The sequence below is a fragment of the Octopus bimaculoides genome, chromosome 21 (assembly GCF_046866305.1).
Source record: "Octopus bimaculoides isolate indiv1 chromosome 21, ASM4686630v1, whole genome shotgun sequence".
Classification (NCBI taxonomy): Eukaryota; Metazoa; Mollusca; class Cephalopoda; order Octopoda; family Octopodidae; genus Octopus; species Octopus bimaculoides.
Genome location: NC_142948.1, coordinates 9,695,458 through 9,716,128, shown reverse-complemented (window position 1 = coordinate 9,716,128; position 20,671 = coordinate 9,695,458). Strand labels below are relative to the sequence as shown.

Sequence of the window (20,671 nt, the reverse complement as noted above, 5' to 3'; positions counted from 1 at the left end):
TTAATGTAAAATAGGTAAATATGGTCAATATATCTGTTTAAATGAGATGTTAAACTGAACGTGGTCGCAGTCAAATGATTGAAACAAGTAAAAGACAGTAGATTATCCCCCACCGTTTGCATAAGTACGTGCGTCCACATGAAGCGAATTATTGCACATATGTTCTATTCAACTGCAGCTTTTAAACTTGCGTCTTATTTAGTTTCGTAATATTTCAACTGGAAGTATTTTATCCTCATTGCTTTTGAAGCAGCAAAAACGAATGACATATTACTTTACTTTCAAACTCTAATTTCTTTCATTGTATTTTCAGTATCTTCAAACAGCATGGTTGCGTTGAGGAAGTCTGGAGAAAATGTAAACTCCGTGCGAGATGAGATTGGAAGAAAAATGAAACATCCTTTGAGATGATGATTCAGAATAAATGTCTAGCAGCTAACTTCTTCAGTCACTGGAGATTTTCTTAGAAAGTTGGATCAATGAAAACCAACAAAATGATTATGCGGTCAGTCAAATTAAAACACCTTCTGAAGCAAAATCTCATGAAAGCAAATCAAAGTAAAGATTTTAAAACAACTACAAACCAGAACTCTTGCTTTATGAAAGGAGAAAAGTTTTACTAGTGAATCGGAACAAAAGAATTGCACAATGAATTCTCGTAGTGTTTGATAAAACATTTATATAAATTTTGAATGTGATATTGTTAGATCGAGGAAGGAATACGTCTAGTCATAATGTGAGATTGGTACTATCGACTAAAAATATTGATTATTCTTTTTTTTTTTGTATTTGTTTAATTAGAAATCGGTCCACAGCAATGACAAAATGTATTATAAAAATACAAGCCATGAATAGTCAGAACTCCCTAGGGTGTTACTATAACTCGGAAATTGAGACAAGTTATTTTTAGTCGAAACATTATCACAAATAAACTGTATACATTCGATTCTTTTTCGTTGGTATTCATGAGAAAATAATGGTTGGTGGAATTAGAGTAAATTTATAGATTGAAGCATGCGAAATAGACTAACATATTGTTAAATAAAGGTAAAAATCTATTACTTGGAATATGATTCCACCAGAACACTGTCAACAAGTGTCTAGAACGATAATATAAAACTATAGTAAATGTATATATTATTAATTTAATTTAAATAATTACTGAGGGATTGACGTGTATACATCACGTGTTCGATATTAAGTCTGAAAATAATCCCCTTTTCTGAAAATGAAATATTCGCTGCAAATTTAGAAATTAATAGTGCATGGGGAAAATAGATTCAAGACTGATGGTAACGTGTCTGGCGCACCAAATGATTCAATGTGCGTTGTCGTTACAAAGATACATCTATATAATCATGAAATATTGTGGGATCTGAAACGTAATAATTAGGGGAGGAAAGCATACAGTTTTGTGCTGTGGACACATGACGGAGGGTCACCGAAGGTAGCAAAGAGCAACTGTGAATTCTCAATAATTCAACTTAGCATGTCCCTTATTTTACTTCAGATGATGAACACTACTAGTTTACAGTTAATGTTTTACTTATTTTTTTAATTTCATATATATATATATATATATATATATATATATAATTAAAATTAGGGTTCAGCAAGAATTGCTTCACCACACACCGAAAATTAGAAATAGCAGTCAAAACTACTGTTTCACTACCAAAATATATCTCCCAGAGAGCAGTACTCGCAACTTAACACAGGCTACAAAGAAACAATAACGAATCCACACAGCTTTGATTCGTTATTTTTTTCTTTTTTGCCTGTGTTAAGTTGCGAGTACTGCTGTCTGGGAGATATATTTTGGTAGTGAAATAGTAGTTTTGACTGCTATTTCTAACTTTTGGTGTGTGGCGAAGCAATTCTTGCCGAACCCTAATTTTAAATATGTTCATATAAGTTTACCGATAATGGGTTTTTAAGACACCGAACTACTTGGTAAAATTACTAATTATTAATTAATTATTAATTTTTACCCTATATCTGTAAGAATATATATATATATATATATATATATATATATATATATATATATATATTCTTATTATTAATGAAATATACCATTTAATCGTGAATAAAAATGTCAAAAATAGCAACGAGGTAAACATTCTAAATAAGAATATCGGATCTAAGTATGTATTTATTTATTTCTCAGTAAAAAAAAATATATATATTTCATGTGACCTTTACCTCGAGAGATTTATGAAAACATTTAATAACATATCAATGTAAGCATATTAGATAAAATGTTTATATATTTGTCTTTAAATTACCATTAATTCTCTAGTGAATGGTACAATTTTTCTTTTTCTGCTGCTTAATATTACAATACGATTGCCAAATATGATACATTACGTTAAATATTAAATGGAAGTTAATTAACTAAACGCTATGATAAATATATAATTAAATGATTATTATTTTCTGTCACACCAATTAGACTTGAATATTTGCATTGTGGCGAATTCCTATTATGAACTTAGGTAGATAACAACCTTAAGACAATCACTGACAGGTCGCTTGGTGAATGTCATTCATGCCAGTGATTAAAGTTCATAGGTCAGATAAAAGAATCAGCGCATGCTTATGTAATATATTTGTCAAAAACCTTACACTATTTCACTTAAATGAATTTCGATGGAAAAGCGTGAAGCAAATTGCGTCAGTTACGGTAAGTAATTCGCAGCAAGTTTTAGGAGCTATGCTCCGCTTGGAAACCATTTAACGCTAAACATTTGAAATTTCGTCCAAGCCAATAGCTCCCTTGCTTTTGAAGAGGTACTTTTAAACACACACACACATGCACGCGCGTGCATACACACTCACACGTACGTACATACTTATATGTAGCTATACATATATATGTATATATAGATTCATAATATACGAATATACATATATATATATATATATATGTATGTGTATGCATATGCATGTATGTATTGAGTGATCGATACGCAATGTATTTTCTGCACATAATTCTCGGACTCCTGGTAAAGCGACATGTGTGCGTATATCACTATCAGCCTGTGGTTGATCAAAGCGTAGTATTATTATACAAGGAATTGTGCATCCCTACAAATACAGTCACAAGTGTAAGTACGCACCAAAACTGTATCTTACAGTTTACAAACTCACATACATACACGTAGATAGACATATGACCGATGATATTCTTCTATACATAGCAATATACATGCCATCAAAAATCGTAGCATTAAAATAATAATAACCTGAAACTAATTCGATAGCAATATAGCACAGCGTAAGGGCGGCCAGCTGACAAAACCGTTAACACGCCGGGCGAAATTCTTAACAGTATTTCGTCTACCGTTACGTTCTGAGTTCAAATTCCGCCGAGGTTGACTTAGCCTTTTAAATTTTCGGGGTCGATTAAATAAGTACCAATAACGCACTGGGGTTGATGTAATAGACTTAATCCCTTTGTCAATCCTTGTTTGCCCCCCTCCATGTTTAGCCCCTGTGGGCAATAAAGAAATAAATGTAGCACCTCCATTGCAACAATGGAGCATTCATTTGTTATAATAGAAAAACGTTTTCAGCTTACTCTTTATATTAGTCGGACTGCTGTCCTCATCTTGATTGTTACTTTCACTGCATTTTGGTTATTGTACTCTCCGGCCCTCTTTTGATTGACAGGGTACACTGTTCTCATTTGGCTCTCTACGTTACATGAGATTTTTAGCTTCAGTTGATGTTTGTTTCTTGTTTCTTTTGTTCTGAAAGCACATTAGTGCCTTAGCTGGGATTGAACTTAAAACCTTTCGGTAAGTTCAATTCCAGGCAGGGCACTAAAGTGAACTTACATGATTCAACTGAAGCAAAAACATTAAAAAAAAAAAAGAAAAAGAAAAAAATTTTCACGATACGCAGAGCACGGAAGGAGAACATTATTCCCGAACTTGTGAATCAGACAAAAGGTTCCTGTTCGAAATTACGATGCAACCGAGTTCAACAGAAGACACCAGAAGAAGGCATACAACAGCAGAAATGTAATGAAAGTAACTATCAGGATGATGACACCAGTCCGACTAAAATAAGAATTATACATGATATAATTCCCCCTCTTAGCAATATAGAATTGTATTATAAACTTTTATTCAATAATGTTTCGCTGGATATATTCTCAATATTTAATATAAAAATGCTTCAGTATAAAATATATATTGCAATTCTGAATCACAGAAGTGTATACGTATTCATTTGCAATACACGTATATGTTTCCTGTTTCATATATTACTTGAAAACATTGTGCAGTGCACCATATGTCATTAGAGATACTTTAGATGTTCCTTCTTTGAATCTGTTTTTGTGAGCTGTGCAGGTACAATGCTTAGGCTCATGCTTAAGAGAGTATTCTGTTAGTGATTTTCTATGAAGTATCTGTGTATATATGTGTATATATATATATATATATATATATATATATATATAGAAATATGTATAAGTGTGTGTGTATTATATATATATATATATACATACACGCTCACATACACACGAACGCGCGTGCGAGGATGTGGTGAAATTTTCTTGGCTGAAAGGTATTCTGAAAGGCCTGATTGGAGGCTTGCACTTTCGAGACCTTTTAAAGAAAATCTGAAGAAATTCTGACGGATCACTGCAATAAGCGTGTGAATCTGAGTGCGAAATGGATTGAATAAGATCCTAATTAACTGATTCTCCTGTCTATTCTTTTACCCAAAGGCAGGAATTTTTCAACACCCCGTTCTTATATGCATATAGATACAGATTTAGACGAACAACTTTAATTAAGATATTGTTACGGGAAATAAGAGTGAAAAAACACGTTAAAATTATGAATAATGAAATTATTGAGAAAAAGAACCATAACTCTGTCACCAGGGAAACAAAGAAAAGGAAAAAGTTGGTGAGAGAAGCAGCAGAAGATGGGACGGAGAGAGAGTAAAGGGGTGTATATCTCAGAACAAATGCCATGTTTAGTCGCACCTCACAGGCTTCATTGCAAAGGTGTTGCCTCGGAGGATAGCCAGCGGCACTCGCTGCACCAGCCACTAGATCTCATGTGGCTCGTTTCTCTGATCGACCGCATTTATCTAGATGTGGCGAAAGAAACTGACAGTGAGGAGTCCGAGAAGACCTCAGGTCTCGACCGTGACCATCACAGACTTGTAGCAGTCCGTCAGACCCCTATGTATGTTTTTGTTTTTTCTCCTCTGCATAACGGGCGGCGATACTGGGTTGACGGCAAGGGAATTAATTTTATATATATATATATATCATTTTATATGCAATCGAGATGGCCTTCAAGATACGCCCTTATTAATTTCACCAATGAACTTAGTACTAAGCTTCAAATGTAAAAGAATGATTTAATGTATTCTCTCTCTCTCTCTCTCACACACACACACCTATATATATGTGTGTGTGTGTGTGTGAGTGTGTGTGTGTGAGTGTGAGTGTGTGTGTGTGAGTGTGTGTGTGTGAGTATGTGTGTGTGAGTGTGTGTGTGTGTGTGTGTGTGTGTGTGAGTATGTGTATGTGAGTGAGTGTGTGTGTGTGTGAGTATGTGTGTGTGTGTGAGTATATGTGTGTGTGTGTGTGTGAGTATATATGTGTGCGTGAGTATATGTGCGTGAGTATATGTGTGTGTGTGTGTGTGTGTGTGTGTGTGTGTGTGTGTGTGTGTGTTTATGTCTGTGAGTATATATATTGATACAATAGCCAACGAAATTTATAACATATTTCATCAACCTCCAGTACTCTTCCTTAATTTTTGTCATTTTTAGTTATTGTATATTTTATGTACCTTTAATTACTTTCACATGTTTGCTCCCATCACTTATTTTACTATTTTTTTCCTCTACTCATTAACATAACAGCATGATATTGATTCCAGGTCTACGCCCTTACATTATCATTATTTCTTAGTTTTTCTTCCATCTTCTTCCACGCCATGATGTCTCGTGTCTCACGTGATTTAGTTCTAAACGTTGGTTTGGCATCTGTGATCACGTGGTGGGCGCCATTTTGTCACGTGATGCACATAGTGTAGTTTTCATTGCCTTCGGATATACCTCGGTCAACCAACTTTCTCCGTTAAGTTAAGTGATGTTCTTTTTTTTTTCCTTATATTCTTGTAGGTTTTCTTTCTCTTTACTTGCTAATCACACTTTCGTCGTATATGTTTTTTTTTTTCCTAATCTACCAATATTATCTCTCCAATTGACGTTTTATGTCTTAATTTTGACAGATATTTATTGCTATTTGATGTGTTTTATTATAAAATCTTGACAATTTCCTTTGTATTAAATGTTGCTTAAACGGACAGATTTTTATACTTTTCTTATTTTATGCATTTCTAAATTTAAGACACGTTCTTTGGAGTCACCTAACCTGAACAGTGTCCTCATATTGAGTGGTATTTATCTTGTTCGATTCATTGTAGATGGACGAGATATTTCCCAGTTATGTGGCCATGAAACGCGCGTAGTCTTTCTTCCACTTTTGTTCCTTAAACGTAACCGATTTTAATTCTTAGTCCAATATTTCATAGATTTTCTGTATTATAAATTCTCCCTTGGATTTTTTAGATTTTTAAACTCGTTTTTGTATGGTACACTTTTCTTGATGGTGTCTGATCTCCTTCATCGTATGAGTTGCACCGCGGTGGTTTTTCTCTAAATTATTAATATATATATATATATATATATATATATATATATATACACCAGAGTAAGCACATAAATGTGAAAAAGATGGAAAAAAATAGTACTCGAATACCAGAGGTTGATTAATATGCTTTATTAAGGAGCAGCAAAAATAGCGTAAAAACTGTTTTTGTAATGTTTTAACTGCGTTTTAGTAAAGTATATATATGAGTATATATACACGTGCGCGCGCACACACACATATATATATATTATGCACAATATTCTACTGGGATCCAATAGGCAATTAGAATAATTGATTAACGTTTCCAACATGTTAAATGTGCATATCTTATTAATGCTTATGCGAACCTGCTTTAGTGTATATTTTGTCTAATTATTTGTCTGAAGTTTTTGAGGTTATTTTAGTAAATGCATCTTAATACAATTACATATGCTTCTGCAGATATTATTTTTCCCTATCTTTCTGTATTTCTATATTAGTGTATGACAATCCGTTTCTAGAGAGACATCTCCTGCGATTTAGGTAGAAGTCTTTGAGGAATAGCTAAACACATTATATAATAATTAATCTCGGTGCATTGTATTGCCACGCAATCATACGATTCTGAAATACCACTTCGGTAGCGCGGCACATTAAGAGGAAAATGATTATGCGTTTATTATTATTATTATTATTATTATTATTATTATTATCATCGTCATCATCGATATTAATTATTAGTACTATTATTGTTCATATTACCGTCATAATGTTTCTATTTATTTATTTGCTATTATCATTATTGCTGTTATATCATCATTATCATCATCATTATTATTAATGTTGATATTATTATTATCATCATTATTATTATTAGAATTATTATTGTCGTCATCATTAGTTATTTGTATTATTAATGTTCGTGTTATCGTCAGTTTTTATATTTAATTATTTATTCATTTTCATTATTCTTATCATCATCATCATCATTATTATTATTATTGATGTTATTACTATTATCATCTTTATTATTATTATTGATGTTATTACTATTATCATCTTTATTATTATTATTGATGTTATTACTATTATCATCTTTATTATTATTATTGATATTATTATTATTATTATTATTATTATTATTATTATTATTTTCATCATCATCATTGTAGTTATTATTTTTATTGCAGTTGTATTTGTTGTTTATATTGTTATTATCATTACTGCTTGAACAAGCATCGCACGTGAACTAAAAGCAATCCTCAATGCTCCATTAGCGTTTAACCATTAAACATCACGAAAACCACTGTGAAATGCGCAGACACGCACGCATACCGAACAAGAGAGGAAAGGGTTAAAAGTGAGATTCAAATTAATCTACATACGCCAAGGTGCCAAGAATCAACTAGAGGTTGTTAAAATACCGCTTAAACTTATGACACTTCCTTCTCTGTGTATTATTTTAGATACTACATAGACGTCAATAAACCTGGCCCTTTTCCAGCTGGTTATATCGCTAGCTCATTCACAAAAATGCTTACCTGCATTTCTTCCGTGTTTAGGGTAAAAGTTCAAATTTCGCCGATGTCGGATTCGCCTTTATCTTTTTTTTTTTTTTTTTTTTCATTCTTTCGAGATCAAGAAGAGAAATTGTTGAGCGTTTGGGGTTGATATATTCGACTAGTTCCTTATCCTGAAATTCAACACAGCGTTCCTATATTAGAAATGTAGGAGGTAAAGAGACGGAATCATTAGCAACTTAAAGCCGGAAGAAATACCTTCCTGCATTTGTTCCGGCTCTACGTCCACAGTTGAAAATCTGCCTCGGTCGAGTTTACTTTTCTTGTTTCTATAAAACATACCGTTGATGTGATGTAATTGATTTCCGCCCGCAACAATCGCAAAATTGTTGGTCCTGTGCTAGAAAATCGTTAGTCCTGTGCTCGTCTTATATACATATATATATATATATATGTGTGTGTGTGTGTGTGTGTGTGTGTGTTTGTGTGTCTCTGTTTTTCCCCCAACATCGCTTGACAACCGATGGTGGTCTGTTTACGTCCTCATAACTTAGCGGATCACCAAAAATCACCGATAGAATAAGTACTAGGCTTATAAAGAATAAGTCCTGGGGTAGATTTGCTCGACTAAAGGCGGTGTTCCAGCACGGCCGCAGTGAGATGACTAAAAGAAGAAAATGAGTAAATAGTATAAATTTAACAAGTGAGATAACAGCCACTTTTGTCATTCTTCCTCCAGAACTTCAAATATGCTCAGTAATATATACTAGGGCGTGCTAAAAAATTTCCTGGCTTTAAGGGTATAACCAAAGCCTTCTTTGGACACCCAACATTTACAGGGCTTAGAAAACTGGAAAACCACTGCAATAAGTGTGTTCGTTGAAAGAAATTTCATAATTAATAATACGCTTATACTTTCTTTTTTTTTTCCCCAAAGCCAGGAACCTTTCAGCACCCTCGTGTGTGAGTATATATATATATATATATATATAGTTTTGAGTAAGAAAAATGTCATTCCATTGTATAGACTGCACTTTGAAGTGTTCAAGCGATTCGAACTTGAGGCGTTACATGAACCTAGAATTTAATCAAATTAGGCAATTGTTTCAGTCATAGAACTAATAAGCATGATTTAATACATCGAACATATTAAAAATATATAAACACATTAAAAATATATTTGAATATGTATATATACAGTCCGACTTACAGAATAAAAATTATACCATAGAATTAGATAGAAAACTAAGAGTCCAGATAAAATATAAAATATAATAGGTTGGAGTACAAAAATTCCGACGGCCGTTTTTCGACTGAACAATGCAATATAGTTCTCTGTTGAATTCCAATACAACAGCGGCGTATTCATTGTTAAGATTAGTTGTTTTTTTAAAGGCCGCATCAATTCCGTTCTTCATCGGTTGTATAGTCCAAAACGTCGATCAAAGGAAGATGTTTACATTTTCATCGGAGTTTTTCAAATGATATGCTTTTACAAAATATATCACTTAAGTGAGATTTTTCTATCTATATATATACTAAAGAAGGTATTGCTTGGAACTTTCAAACCAAGTATTTGAAAGATAACCGATAGAAAATATCAACAACGGAATCTTATATATATGAAGATAAAACAAAAATCACACGAAACTAATATGTATAAATCAGTCTGAAGTTAGATGCATATCATTTATTTGCACGTAATATGTTTGCCAAAGCAGAAATCACTCTTTCTCTGACACACAGACACACACACACACACACACACGTGCCAGCACTATACACACACACACATGCCAGCACTATACACACACACACACGCATTCTCTGTATATCTCTCATTATCTCTATTTCTCTGGGGTTTTTTAGCCTCTCTCTCTCTCACTCCCTCCTATAAATGCCTACAAATATACACACATATACATATACACATGTTAATACTACACATATGTAGTATTAACTGATTATATATTTCCCTCAACATGTGGCCAGCTCCATTGATTTCTGACAATAAGGATAAAACATACCACATTGCCATTATTTTCTTCTACATATCCATAGGCTTAAGTCGTTGGCCAGAGGCCATATAGAGACAAAGGCTTCAAAGCTTTCTAGTCGATAGTATTTATTCCGTTTTTTATTCCAGTCTGCAAAGTTTTTATTGATGTATATTATATCATTTTGCTGAAATTGCTTTTTGTACAAAAGATCAGGCTTCAACCACTGTTTGTGAAAGACTAGTACAGTGACAGATATATAAGCAGAAATTTACTACAAACAACGCATGCACACATTCAAGCATGTAGGCATTATCATATATCTTCTAAAGAATTCAAATGTTCACTGGACTAATTTTTTCAAAAAATCCCGGACCAATCTCCTGCACCCTGATATGTCTCCGACAACAATAACTCCTTGCTAGAGTGGTCTATGGTGCCCCATGTATTACTAAAAGACTTCACCAGGTGGTGCTATTGAGTTAGACATGGCCCAAACCTATCAAAGTTATATCTGTCGATATATATATTTTATTAATATTTAGCCGAAGCAACAGAGTAAACCAAGGGCCAAGACTTCTATTTTCCTTCTTGCATCGCTCTATACCTATATATTAATAAAAGTATTAATTTAAGTATATGCAATATATAGACAATATACAATATATTTTGCTTGTGTTAGTCAATAGGCCGCAGGCATGCTAGGACACCGCCTTGAATTATTTTTAATCGGATAAATCGATTCCCAGTAGATCTTTTTTCATTCCCGGTATTTATTCTACCGGTACGTAAACACATCAACAAAACCAGTTTTTTTAGCAGTGGTGGGGGACAAACACAGACGAAGACACACACACACACACACACACATAGACAAACGGATGCAGGCTCACACGCATAAATACATTCGTAGATTCCTGCAAACGTAGACATTGAGTAATGACAATATCCATGCATTCAGAGCTATATCATAGATTATGAGAAATACTTAAGGAATATCTATCATAAGCCAGAATCACTGTCAGCCGTTTGTTTGCTACTGTTCCTTTCACCCGCGAACCACTATTATATGTTCTCTTTTACTCTCTCTTTTACTTGTTTCAGTCATTTCGCGAAAACAAAGGGCTATGAGTTCGAGTCGCTTGCTTACAAAACCCCTTCTGTTTTTTCCCGCTGAGTTCTTATATGCCCCAATATTAGACTATTTTCTTATGTCAATACACGGTGATCTCTTACAAACTTTAACCTTAAAAAATATTAATGGCAATTTTTTCCACGGTAGTGCTCCAGCATGACCACAACTGCAATGCTGAAACGAATAAAAGTATGTGTATGTACATATATATATATATATATATATATATATATATGTGTGTGTGTATGTATATATACACGCATAGGTAGGTATTTACTCACAAACATGAATTATCACCCAGCACGAACGAAGAGTGCGACTTATCTCTCATCTATTTCTATAATCAAGAAATATAACAGAAAAAATCCTGCCAACGGTATGCACAATGTAATCTATAATAATTTGAAGATCCACTGTTGTCACAAAACGACACATGCTTTACTGTAAGCGGCATACAAACACACATACACACACACGCACACACACACACATATATATATACTCACACATTCTTCCTTGTTACGTCTTGTATGTATAGATAGATACTTATATACATAGTTGTGCGTATGTATATACGCTGTGTGTGTGCATGTCTGCTTACAAGACGTAATATGTGCACATACATACATACATACGAACATGCATACAACGTACATACGTGCATACTACATACATGCCTATGTGCATACATACTACATACACACGTACATTCATACATACATATATGAGTAAAAACATGCGTATGATACGTATATACCTAATTAAATACAGATATATACACACACGTATATTTACGCGTGAAAAACTCATTAAACGATAACATGACTGTAGGTCTTCCGTTTTTATCTTTCGAACCACATGTACGCATATACATACACACAAATTGCTGGACAAACGTACGTTGACACAAACACGTACTGCTGGAATTAGTCGCCGTTACACACACAGATACGTCAATCTCCTTCCCTCACCCCTACTTCCCCTCTCCTTCACCCCGCATCTATGTATGAATATATACGCGTATGCGTATATATATATATATATATATATATATATATATATATATATATATATGCGTGTGTGTGTAATGCATATATATGTATATATATATGTATGTATGTATGTGTGTATGGATATATATGTATGTATGTGTGTATATATGCATATGTTTGTATATATATGTATATGTGTGTATCTATATATGTGTGTATGTTTATGTATGTGTGTATATGTGTATATATATGCATATATATGTATGTAGGCATGTGTCTATATATATATATATATATATATATATGTGTGTGTGTGTGAATCTATAGAAAAGTGTGTGTGTGTGAATCTATAGAAAAGTGTGTGTGTGTGAATCTATAGAAAAGTGTGTGTGTGTGTGTGTGTGTGTGAATCTATAGAAAAGTGTGTGTGTGTGTGTGTGTGTGAATCTATAGAAAAGTGTGTGTGAATCTATAGAAAAGTGTGCGTGTGTGTGTGTGAATCTATAGAAATGTGTGCGTATGAGTGCGTCTGACTGTCCGTGTGCCTGTGAATGTATCAACCGCACATTAAATAAGATCTAAATCGAATGTCACTATTTCTCTTATCCGCTGATTGATCAGCATTTACCGTTTCCACTTTGACTATTTAGTACTAAAAGTCAACTTGTTCACACTAATTAAGTTGACTTGGTCGCCATCATTGGCAACTAAGCTGATAACAAAAGTAATCAAATATTTTATTTACAAACCGAAAAATTCTGGAGTAGGGAAACGTGCACGTAAAGCAGACGTGAGCAGAGGAAGAGATGTTGATGTTTCAATACGGAGTAGATAATTTCGATGGCGTCCATTAGGTTGATGTTCTCTTTTGTACATGTAATGACGGAGCTGTTTATGCTGATTGCGTTGTAGTCATAGGGGGATGTTGTGTTGTATGGTAGTGTAATGCTTGCTGGAGAGATTTTAAGATGTGTATCGTTGTGGTGATTGTTGAAGTGCTCTCAAGCGCTAAATAGCGAGGGAAAAGTCGGCTGTAATTGTTGTGCAAGTGCTTTAATCAATATTCGGTCTTCCTGTTATTATCGGTTTGAAATTTTCGCACAAAGCTAGCAATTTCAAGGGAAGAGCTTCATCAATTACATCGACCCAAGTGTCAACTTGTACTTATTTTATCGACCCCGAATTGATGAAAGACAAAGTCGAACCCGGCGGAATTTGAACTCATAATATAAGCATTTGCCCGGCTCGCTAACGACTCAGCTATCTCGCGGCCCGGCCTTATGTCTTCGTCGTATTAATTGTTGTTGAGGTCTTTAGTCTTTCCACCCCACTCATACATTCACTTTGACCGTCCTGTATTATTTTCAGGTGCAGTAATCCCTCGCGGCGTTATCGGTTCACCTATCGCAATTTATTATTTAAGCTTACGTCGATTCGTCCGTGGTTTTGCTTTGCATTTATCATAAACTTAATTATAAAAATAAGAAGATAATAGAATAATAAAGGATAAAAATAATTAAAAAAATATAGTGCTGTACTGTTTCTACTAAGCGGGTTTTCACTAATCGCGGAAGGGTGGAATAGTAGAGGGATTACTGCGCTAGAAGCCACTTAATGCAACCCTCAGGCATCCGTCTGCCGATCGGCGTTGTCTGATGGCGTTATACTACTAGGTGGTGCGTTTTTGATTTACTCTGCTTCTTCCCTGTTTATCTATTTTTACGATGGCTGAATCGTTCTATGTCACTCGAATCTACCCGAAAATTGGTTTAAGATAATGTGTCTGCATATTACTAGGCATCTTACAAATTAACTCCAATGGCCGGGGGTTCCAATAGAGCAAACAGCTTAATATTTACCATCGAATCCGCTCTCTCAATTATAATAGTTTTCTATTTTGTCTCAATTGCTTTACATATTAAAATTGTTCTGAAAACGAAATGCTTGAAGGATCAGCGATTTTTAAAGTAAGTTATAATTAACATGACGCTTATCCTATGAGATTCAAATTATCTGCGAGCATTAACTGTCAAATACCTGACACGTCTTTAGTTCATTCCATATTCATATGATACCATTTTCTCTCTAATATTCTATACATGAAAAGTGACAAGCTGGCGGAATTGTAATCGCGACGAAAGCGAGTCTTTCCAGTATTTCTTACGACTTATTTTGTTCTACGTTCGAAGTACGCCGAGGTTGATTTTGCCATCCATCCTTTCGTAGTCGGTAGAATAAGAACTTGCCAAGTCCTGGGTTCGATGTAATCGATTTGGCTTTTTTCGACAAAACTGTTCATCTTGTGACAAAATTAGAAAGACTTCTCTGCTTATGATATTCCTTCGTATTCAATGCATATCATTTTGAGAATTGATCTTCTATGTACATTGCTCTTTGTGCAATACTCACCTACGCATTCGTGAATAGCCACAAGCTTCCAAAATATACCAATACTTTTCTGGAAACGAAAACTAAAAATTTAAATAATTTTATTTTAAAATTCTTTAAGAAATATCAATAAAATGCTAGAAATATAGTTAAATATGCATTACATTCTTCTAAAGAGATAGTAGTTTGGTTTGTTTCTTTACATCTCTTAGAGACTTCGAATATAGTTTTACAATTGTAATTGTCACATAATTTCACAAATACTGTCAGATACACAAACTCAAAGAGACACACGCAAACGAACACACAAACACACATACACACATGAATATATGTGATTGTGTATTAGCCATGATTTTCTGCATGTGTGTATTCTATCGTATGTGTCTTACATATGCGCGTTTGTATTTCGTATGTGTACACACGGTCGAGAATGCATGCCCGCATATCATAAGATATAAAAGGCCATATATAATTATATATATTATGCTGAAACATGTATCTATAAATATATGTGTGCGAGCAGGCCTATGTGTGAGGATGTATATATGCATATATATATCTGAATCTATCTATCTACCGTTTATTAAAAGACTGCCATATCATTGACCGAAAAGCGCTATGTAAGAGACTGTTCTTTCTTAATGACAAAATGTCAGTTCCTGAAACATCATTGACATCACATGGTCTCACCTGATGTCGGATTATTCTGGACCCAAAGAGATGAATTCAATATCGCGTGTGACCACTGCTAACATTGATACCGCCAGGCATCATATGTACATTAAATGCTCCAAACGATTGATGAAGGCCATGCGGACAGCAGCTTTACAATCTTTCATAACTTGCAATGAATTGTGCCGCAACTTTTAGGTCTAGATAGATATCTGAATAAAAAGCAAGTGTACTAATTGGATGCTCGGGAAAAACGAAACATTTTTTTACGTTTCGACCGAACGCTCTTCAACAGAAAGGAGTGATTGAAAATAAACAGGGAGAGACTTCAATTTATTTAAGTAATGCGAGCATTACCTTAAATGCAATATGAAGAGCAATCTTCAGCTGCACGAAAATGCAGAAAATTACTGTAGAAAAGACATATTATAAATGTGGCAACATTTCAAATCCAAGTGGGAGAGAGAATACATAAAAATCCAAATGTGAGGAAGAATACATAAGTCCATCTTGACGTAGCCGAGTCTATCAGGCTAGTAATTGATTCTAGACAAAAGTTTTAACTGTCTCAGATTTTTATTGTTTCTTATCTAGTGTTGATAGCAAAGGGACAATTACTTCTAAAGAGAGGGAAGGTGTAAGCAGTATGCATGGACAAGGCTATAAAATGTATTAGAATCTAAATATATATATATATATATATATATGTATATCTGTGGGATTTTATGTGTATATGTATGTATAATTATACGTATGATCCAGCCCTCATACTCATCACATACATAGAAAAATATACAACGCCGAGATTGTGTTGTGATAATTTGTGTGATTGAACAGGAAGTCGTATAAAAATATATCCAGACTTGTAACAGTAACATTTTATAGGTGGATAACTAGTTTAAAGATAACTGATAAGAATTTATCTTCTCGATATATACCCCCAATATAAACAACGCATGCATATATATATATATATGTATATATATATATAAGAAAATAATATATGTTATTCACATTTACATTGCCATCAGCCATTTAAATCACGTATCTGTATTTTTTCACTAAATACTCAATGATTAAATTTTTCATTTTTTGCATAGATAAGGCCTATTTTCTCAGCTCAAATCGAGAGTATATGTCCAATTTGGAACTGAGATTATTTGATAAAAATAAATCAAATCAAATAAATGAAAATAAAATAGATAAGAACAAAATAAATATAAATAAATAAAATACAATTAAAATAAATAAATAAATGAAATGAAAATACTAAAAAATAAATAAAATAAAATAAAAAAAAAATTGGTTTTCTTTTTACATGCTGGGATAGACGCAAATGTGAGAGTTTATCAATGTAAAATCTTGAAATAAGTATGTTTATGAATTTTGCTATCTTGCTAAATGTTAAGTTTGCTCTCCTTTACAAAGCGACAGACGTGTGTGTGTGTGTGTGTGTGTGTGTGTGTGTGTGTGTGTGTGTGTGCAGATGGATGTATACATGTATGTAAGGAGGAATGGATGGAAATATGCTTTAGGTGGATGTGTGTATGCATATATATATATATATATATATATATATATATATATTTTATATATATATATATATATATATGTGGAAATATACATACATACATTTATGTATACGTCTATATACGTTTATACATATACATACACATGTTTGTTAATATATATAATTTGAACTCAGAACGTAAAGACAGACGAAGTATCGCTAACAATTTCGCCCGGCGTGCGAACATTTCCGCCAGCTCGCCGCCTTAGAAGGAAAATGAATATTTATTTCTTCATTGCCCACAGAGGGCTAAACATAGAGGGGACAAGCAAGGACAGTCAAAGGGATGAAGTCCATTACATAGACCCCTGTGTGTAAATGGTACTTATTTAATCGACCCCGAGAGAATGAATAGTAAAGTCGATCTCGGCGGAATTTGAATTAAACTCAGAAAGTAAAGACAGACATACCGCTAAGCATTTCGCCCGGCGTGCTAACGTTTCTGCCAGCTCGCCGCTTTGAATGGAAATAAATATTATAATACAAAGTCATTTATGTTTCCAAAGATTTGATGAATTTTCTGGATTGAGGAAATGTCTAGTCAATTTTGTGGAAGATTAACACTGACAGGTTGTCACACGCTTGCAAAGTGACACAGATACGCGTACGCATGCACTCCCACACAGACACACACACATACACACATGCAGAGGCACACCCTGCTTCTGCGTTTATAGGCTCACGTGCCGTTTATTTAATGGCCAATCTAAAAAGCGGATGATATAAACATTCTAATTGAATACTGAATATTTTGTTTTTATAATGGCTGTTTTTCGAACATTTAGGCATGTATTTTAATTCTCTACGTGATATACTATGATGTCCAATCCGCAACATCTTTGTACTTCACCAATCACTGCTATTTTATTTCTCTATTTCGTTATCTGCACTTCTCTCTACATTAAAATTCACTTTGTGTCTGAGCTTATAGTGCATGTAGCTATTAACCACCGACGTTTTTCTCCACAATGACTGATTACTGCTAATTGCATGGCTCTTTAATCGCTTTCAATACACAAATTTCTTAGACAGTATATTTAATCTCACCTGTCCTCCTTGATTTTACAGAAATCAATCAACATATAAACTAAGGCACGTTTGCAGATCGAAGCATCGCATACGTATTTCTTATTAGTACGTTATTGTGTTATGACTATTGAACACTCCTTGTCAAAAATCATTTTGAAGCTATTAGCCAGGTGATGAAATTGAAATATATTTAAATATATTCAACACGTTTCTTCGATTCCCTCTGGCTATTTAATATTTTTACATAAATCTGCAATGATTGAATTTAAAATGAAAATAACATACCATGTTTATACTGATCTGGAAGAAATTTTATTTTCTGAAAATGGAAATCATGAACTTCTATTCTAGATTATATATAAACAGTAGAAATTCACCGAGATCTAATTAATTTATTGACGTTTTAACTGTTGTTTACAAGCTAAGGGCCGGTATTGATGAATTATATGTATGAACGGAGATGTTTCAGCAATGGCCAACTCACCGTTTATTAGATATGCTGAGGGCCACGCTAACCGATTATTTTGCATTCAGTTTTAAATGAAGTACGTGTAATTTTAAGACTTGGTTCCTATCTGTACGAAACAAGAGAATTACATAAACCTTGCTCGTAAATACTTTTATACTGAAGCATGGTGTAACTGTGAAGTGATTTAGCTCCTATGTTCTACAAGGTCTGGACATACTGCACTGGCAACAAATTAATTTAGATTGAAGCACGATTGAATTTTAAGGAGATATGGCTCTTTTAACTTACATATCTTAAACCCATCTCGACCAAGGACTGGTGGAAGACTATACCTAACTTAATATTACCACAAATACTTTGGAGATTGGAAGAGTATTAGATCATCCCATAAACAATGCAGTTTTTCAATTGCATGAACTAAATAAAATTTCCAGTGGGTCGGCGGAATAAACTACCTGCATTAACTTGCTATAAAAGCAAGTTCTAATTTTACCTTGTACTTATTATTATTGCAAGTTTTGTAGAGGACATTTCCATTTGAACAGTTATTTCTTTCAAAGCTATAATGGTAGAGAAAATGGAGAATATTGGGCATACTTTGCCTTATGGGTTCAATAAAGGCAACAATGCAACGGAAAGACCGAGGAATATTAATGCAATATATGGAGATCAAACAATAAGCGTAAGCCAATGTCAACGGTGGTTCCAGAAATTCCGAACCCGAAACTACAGCCTTGAAAACGAGCCTCGTCCTGGGAGATCTGTAGGGCTCGACGAGGTTTAGTCCACTTTGAACTTTTGAACCCAAACCAAACGATAACAATGGAGATCTACTGCCAGCAGCTTGAGTGGCTTAAGTCAGCGCTAGAAGGAAAACTGCTTTCTTTGGTTTCAAGTCGAAAGGTGTTCTTCCATCAGGATAATGCTCGGCCACACACATTCCAACGACATCCCAGAGGCTGGAAGAATTTGAATGGGGAACAATGCCCCGTCCACCATATTCGCTGGATCACATCCCTACTTCTCAACATAGTCACCATTTCTCTCAATAGCAATGTTCCACCTCCGAATGTGATCACGTATCCATGCCTCGTAAAATTCTGTTGACTGTTATTTGAGCCACTTCTTCACAACAGTTTTCCCTTCCTCGTCACTGGACTATCATCTCTTCGGCCCCATGAAAGAGGGTTTGAGAGGCAAACATTATTCGAGTGACGAGGAAGTGAAAACTATAGTGCAGAAGTGACTCAAAGAACAGTCAACAGAATTAGGTGGGTGTTGTTAATGACATTTCAAGATGTGAATTTTGTTATATATATATATATATATATATATATATATATATATATACATGATTATCCATGTAATTAGAAATATATATGTGTGTGAGTGCGTGTGTATCTAGATTGACAGATACCTAGATACACGGAGAGAGACAGGCGGACAGGTAGAGAGACAAGCAGAGGGACAGAGAGAAAGCTAGATAGATAGATAAATAGATAGGTTTGTAACTAGATGGAGGCGTAGATAGAAACATATACGACTTTGTTGTTTGTGACTGTGCATAGGTATCTATCACTTAGAGATATAAAATAACACCAATTTTTATGATAAGCTCAGTCGAGTCAATGACATTGAACCCAATAAAATGATTGTTAGTTAAATATTACCTGACGAAAATATGCTGACACATTTAAACAAAAATTGAAATCTAGTTGATGACAGCATTGTTAGAATCAATACGGCCTTGTCAAGTCTTAAGTGTAACTGCAATGGCAAGCAAAAGTGAAATTGAATTACCCAGCGTCATTAAAAAGAGCATTAAATTCGCCGTTGTCATCTTGGCTATTTAGAATAAAAAACAAAATATTGCTTTTGTCAACGTTTTATGGTGATATCTGCCTTTTTATTGTTATAGACATTCCGAGAATCTAGCGTCTGGATATACGCTATCGTTTATTCCTATGTGCATATCAGTATGCGAAAATCATTAATTTAAATAATTCGGCGTCATCGTTAATTACGACCATAGATTTAAATGCATTCCACAATTCCTGAATGACGTACATAAGTATGTATGCGAATACACATGCATATATATAGAGAGAGTTGAAATTTACAGAAAAAAAGATAAGTGCATGAAAAACAAGCAGGTGTATAAGTGTTATGCTCGGGAAAGTGAGAAAGTCTTTCAAGCTTCGAGCGTACACACTTCAGCAGAGAGGA

The 20,671-nt window shown here is 34.1% G+C and overlaps 1 long non-coding RNA gene across 2 annotated transcripts in view; it reads left to right on the top strand.

Moving 5' to 3' along the window:
- Positions 1-946, top strand: part of LOC128250458 (uncharacterized) — a 162,136-nt gene extending 161,190 nt beyond the window's left edge. For both annotated transcript variants that reach the window (XR_016237845.1, XR_016237844.1), the window contains one exon: positions 314-946. This is a non-coding gene — a long non-coding RNA (uncharacterized LOC128250458). The remainder of the gene's footprint in view (positions 1-313) is intronic.
- Positions 947-20,671: the final 19,725 nt, after the last annotated feature.